This window comes from Chiloscyllium plagiosum, chromosome 31 (genome assembly GCF_004010195.1).
Source record: "Chiloscyllium plagiosum isolate BGI_BamShark_2017 chromosome 31, ASM401019v2, whole genome shotgun sequence".
NCBI lineage: Eukaryota > Metazoa > Chordata > Chondrichthyes > Orectolobiformes > Hemiscylliidae > Chiloscyllium > Chiloscyllium plagiosum.
This window is the reverse complement of record NC_057740.1, coordinates 44107135-44112933: the sequence shown is the minus strand read 5'-3', so window position 1 is coordinate 44112933 and position 5799 is coordinate 44107135.

Below are 5799 nucleotides of genomic sequence, written 5' to 3'. Positions count from 1 at the left end.
GGACCTTACCATTAGGTGTATACGTCCTGCTAAGGTTTACTTTCCCAAAATGCAGCACCTCGCTTTTATCTGAATTAAACTCCATCTGCCACTTCTCTGCCCATTGGCCCATCTGGTCAAGATCCTGTTATAATCTGAGGGAACCCTCTTTGCTGTCCACTACACCTCCAATTTTGGTATCCTCTGCAAACTTACTAACTGTACCTCTTATGCTCACATCCAAATCATTTATGTAAATGACAAAAGGTAGAGGATTCAGCACCGATCCTCGTGGCACTCCACTGGTCACAGGCCTCCAGTCTGAAAAGCTACCTACACCACCACCCTCTGTTTTCTGCCTTTGAGCCAGTTCTGTATCAAAATGGTTAGTTCTCCCTGCATTCCATGAAATCTAACCTTGCTAATCAATCTCCCAGAGGGAACGTTGTCGAACGCCTTACCGAAGTCCATATAGATCACACCTACTGCTCTGCCCTCATCAATCCTCTTTGTTACTTTCTCAAAAAACTCAATCAAGTTTGTGAGACACGCTTTCCCATGCACAAAGCCATGTTGACTATCCCTAATCAATCATTGTCTTTCCAAATACATATACATCCTGTCCCTCAGGATTCCCTCCAACAACTTGCCTACTACCAACGTCAGGCTCACTGGTCTATAGTTCCCTGGCTTGTCTTTACCGCCCTCCTTAAACAGTGGCACCACTTTTGCCGACCTCCAGTCTTCCGGTACCTCACCTGTGACTATTGATGATACAAATATCTCAGCAAGAGGCCCAGCAATCACTTACCTAGCTTCCCACAGAGTTCTTGGGCACACCTGATCAAGTCCTGGGGATTTATCCACCTTTATGCATTTCAAGACATCCAGCACTTCCTCCTCTGTAATTTGGACATTTTGCAGGGTATCACCATCTATTTCCCTACAGTCGATATCTTCCGTATCCTTTTCCACAGTAAAAACTGATGCAAAATAATTGTTTAGTATCTCCCCCATTTTCACACATAGGCTGCCTTGCTGATCTTTGAGGGGCCCTATTTTCTTTTGTCTTTAATATATTTGTAAAAATCCTTTGGATTCTCCTTAATTCTATTTGTCAAAGCTATCTCATGTCCCCTTTTTGCCCTCCTGATTTCCCTCTTAAGTATACTCCCCCTGCCTTTATACTCTTCTAAGGATTCACTCAATCTATCCTGTCTATGCCTTACATATGCTTCCTTCTTTTTCTTAGTTTCTTTAGTCATCCAGCATTCCCTATACCTACCAGCCTTTCCTTTCACCCTAACAGGAATATACTTTCTCTGGATTCTGAAGGCATCCCATTTTCCAGCCGTCTCTTTACCTGCGAACATCTGCCCCCAATCAACTTTCGAAAGTTCTTGCCTAATACCGTCAATACCAGAAACTTGGCGATTTGTGCTATGTTCCCCTGAGAATCCGTCCTCCCCTACATTTCCAAAACAGCATACCTGTTTGAAATGGGTATATCCACAAAAGACTCCTGCACTAGCTGCCTACCTCCCTTACCTTTCCTGGAGTTAACCCATCTATGTGACTGTATCTGAGACTTTCACCCCTTCCTATAATTGCCATCCATCACATACTGTTGTAGTTGCAAATTCTTCATTGCTTCTAACTGTCTCTCTAACCGATCCAATCAATCTGATAAGATTTGCAACCAACAGCATTTATGACAGATATAATCCACTGTAATCCTTAAACTCCCACATCTGACAAGAAGCACATATCACTCTACTAAAGGCCATTTTTGCTTCTTCACAATCTACAGAGCCAGAAATTCCTCTACAAACACTGCCCCAGGTTAAATTAATAGTTATGGCTTATATTTTAAGTTTAATCAAGAGATATATCTCCAAAAACATATAATCAAGAAAGAACCCACTCTACTCAACTCACTACTGCAGACTTTCTGTAGGTCACACTTAAAACGACAATATACTTATCTGCTTCTGAACTGTGAACTTTACCCAACAGTTCCTCCAAGATCAGTTGTGAATTTCACTTTTCTAATTTTCCCTGATGCACTCTGATGTCCAGCGATCCATGAATTCAAACAGCAAAGATAGTGTCAGTTTTTTTCTTTCTCTCTCTCCTGCACCATGTACTTCCTTTGTCTGCTCTTCTCCCTTTTAAAACTGCTGTTGTTTTGACTTTTTTCCCCAAAGTTCCAAAACAATGCAACAGTAATTGTTGCTCCTGGAATTCGAGGATATCACCTCCAGCACCTAAAATACCTTAAAAAAGGAGCAGCTGTTACAGCCAGAAATATTTCCTGTCCTCCATCTTGGATTACCCAGAATCCAACTTAACCCTGATAAGTAAGAGGTGATGTACTTTGAAATAAGTAACAAGATCAGGGTAGGAACGGTAAGACATTTGGTAGCTTAGGAGAACAGAGGAGCCTTGGGGTGCTTGTCCACAAATCACTGAAGATGGTAGGGCAGGTTAATGAAGAGCTTATGCTTGAAATGTCAACTCTTCTTCTCTTTGGATGCTGCCTGACTGGCTCTTTTATCTATGCTCCTCAAACTTTGTTCCAGTGCACCCCATCCTGTGTGATAGCTGCAACAGCCAGCTGCCTGACAGTTTTGGCAGCACAGACTCCATGAACTAAAGGGCCTTTTCTGTAATGTGAGATTCCAAATTAGAGGTGCAAAATCTGTAGAGAGCTAATAATACCGCACTTTAACACCCACTCTAAAAAGGAAAAAAGCTTAAACGTGATCATAGAAACTAGAAAATTGGAGCAGAAGGAGGCCATTTGGCCCATTCATCACGATCATGGCTGATTGTCCAAACTCAATAGCCTAAACCTGCTTTCTCCCATAACCTTTGGTCTCTTTCGCCCAAGTGCTATATCTAGCCACCCCTTGAATGCATTCAGTTGGCATCAACTACTTCCTGCGATAATGAATTCCACAGGCCCACCACTCTTTGAGTGAAGAAATGTCCCCTCATTTTCATCCTAAATGGTCCACCCGAATCCTCAGAGTGTGACCCCTAGTTCTGGAAGCACCAACCATCGGGAACATCCTCCCTGCATCTTCTCTGTCCAGCTTTACAAATGTATTCAGGAGAATTTTTCAGAAGTTTTTTTCTGGCCAATGAGGAAGGAGACATTGCTGGATCTGATTCTGAGAAGTGATATGATCAGGTGTCAGTGGGGGAACATCTAGTTGGGGGCAGTGATCAATGCATCCTAAGGTTTTATATTTTCTATGGAAAAGAACAAGAGGTATTTCAGAGTAATATAGTTCATTGGGAGATGGCAGTTTCAATGGGGTGAGAATAGATCTGTCCCAGTTAGATTACCATCAAAAATTGGCAGACGAACCTCTCCTGGTATAATAGATAGCATTTAGAGGGGAGATAGTTTATTACAGTCGAGACATATTCTCACAAGGGGAAAAGGTAAGGGAAGCAAAACCAGAGCAACCTGAATGAAAGAGATGAGGCAGGAAAGGGGACACATATGACAAGAGAAAATACTTGAAATTCTCAGGTCTGACGGCACGTGAAGAAAAGCAGAGTTAACATTTTGTGTTTGTGACTTTTCATCAGAAAAGGTGTCCAATCTGAAACATAGTGCAGTTTCTCTCTACACTGATGGTACCTGGCCTGAGTATTTCTGCCATTTTCCATTTTGATTTCAGTTTGACAATATCTGCAATCAATTTAGAACTGGAATATGTCTGATGCCAGTTTGATAAAACAATTAATCAAGCTGAACAATGAAAGTTCAGAGTAATAAAAAGGCAAACAAGATTAGAAGGTAAATGGAATCCAAAAGTCTTCTGTAGCTATGAAGGTAGGAAGGAAGCAGGAGGATGGAGTCAATTAAGGACCAAATTGAGATTTATACATCGAGGCAGATGGACATGACTGAACAATCAAATGAATACTTTGCATCGTTTTTTTACCAAGGAAACAGATGCTGTTGAAGTGTTTGTGAAAGAGGAGGTAGTTGAAATACTAAATGGACCAAAATTTACAATAGAGAGGGTAGTAGTATTAGCCATAATCCCAAGGAACTGTAAGGCTGCTTTCTCATTAAAAATAGATGTGGTGAATTTAAACTGAGGGTCACCAAGCCTTAGGCAAGATCGAGAAAGCCTCAACTGATGCAGGAATTGAACTCATGCTTTGGCATTACTCTGCATCGTAAATTAACTGTCCAGGCAACTGAGCATTGATAAGTCATCAGGAGTGGGTCAAACATCCAAGGATACTGAAATAGGAAAGGATGAAATTGCAAAGACACTGGCGGTAATCTTCCAATCCTTGAATACAGGAATGGTACAAAAGGACTGAGTAATTACAAATGTTACATCCTTGAGGAAAAAAATAGTTACTAATATAAATCCAGCAACTGCAGACCAGTCCATTTAACCTCAGTAGTGAAAAGGCTTTTAGAGATGATATTTCAGGAAACAATTAACTTCTTGGAAACTCTGGATTAATTAAAGGAAACGAGTACAAATTTGAGTGCAAGTTGTGTTGAATTTGATTTAGGTTGTTTGAGGTAGTAGAGGAGTTCATATAGATAATATGGTTGATGAGATGTACATGTTTAATGAAGTGTGCTAAAATGCTGCATAATAGGCAAAAGAGGTAGGAGAGTGGCATTGCTAATTAGGGATAGTGTCACAACTGCAGAAAGGGAGGTCATCGAGAAAAGTTTGTCTACAGAGTCAGTATGGGTGGGAGTCAGAAACAGGAAAGGAACAGTCACTTTATTTGGCGTTTTCTACAGACCCCCCAGTAGTAACAGAGACACAGAGGAGCAGATTGGGAGGCAGATTTGGAAATGTGCAGAAATAACAGGGTTGTTGTCATAGGTAACTTTAACTTCCCTAATATTGATTGGAACCTCTTTAGTTCAAATAGTTTGGATGGAGCAGTTTTTGTCAGATGTCCAAGAAGGATTCCTGATTCAATATGTAGATAGATCAACTAGAGGATATGCCATATTGGATTTGGTGCTTGGGTCCGGACCAGGCCAGATGTCAATGGGAGAGCATTTCAGTGATAGTGATCACAACTCCCTGACCTTACTATAGTCATGGAGAGGGATAGGAGCAGACTTTATGGGAAAGTGGATGTAAGTTTGCTCGCTGAGCTGGAAGGTTCATTTTCAAACATTTCATCACCATACTCGGTAATATCATCAGTGAAGTACTGGTGTTAGTGACCCGCTTTCGATTTATGTGTTCATGTATATGCATATATATTTTACATAAATATGTAAGCACATTAATCGAAAGCGGGTCACTAACACCATTGCTTCACTGAAGGCCTGCGGGTCACTAACACCATTGCTTCACTGAAGGCCTGCTGATGATGTTACCCTGTATGGTGACGCAACGTCTGAAAATGAACCTTCCAGCTCAGCGAGCAAACTTACATCCAGAACCTCAAACTGAGCTATAAATCTTCTCAAAATTTAGTATGGAAAAGTATTTAATTGGGGGAGGGGGAATTGCAGTGCAATTAAGCAGGAACTAGGGCGTCTAAATTGGGAACAGATGTTCTCAGGAAAGTGCATGACAGAAATGTGGAGGTTGTTTAGGGAGCACTTGCTGATAGTGCTGGATAGGTTTGTCCCACTGAGGAGAAAGTGAGGTCTGCAGATGCTGGAGATCAAAGTTGAAACTTTATTGCTGGAACAGCACAGCAGGTCAGGCAGCATCCAGGGAACAGGAGATTCGACGTTTCGGGCACAGGCCCTTCTACTGAGGCAAGGAAGCGATGTTGGGGTGAAGGAACCTTGGGTGACAA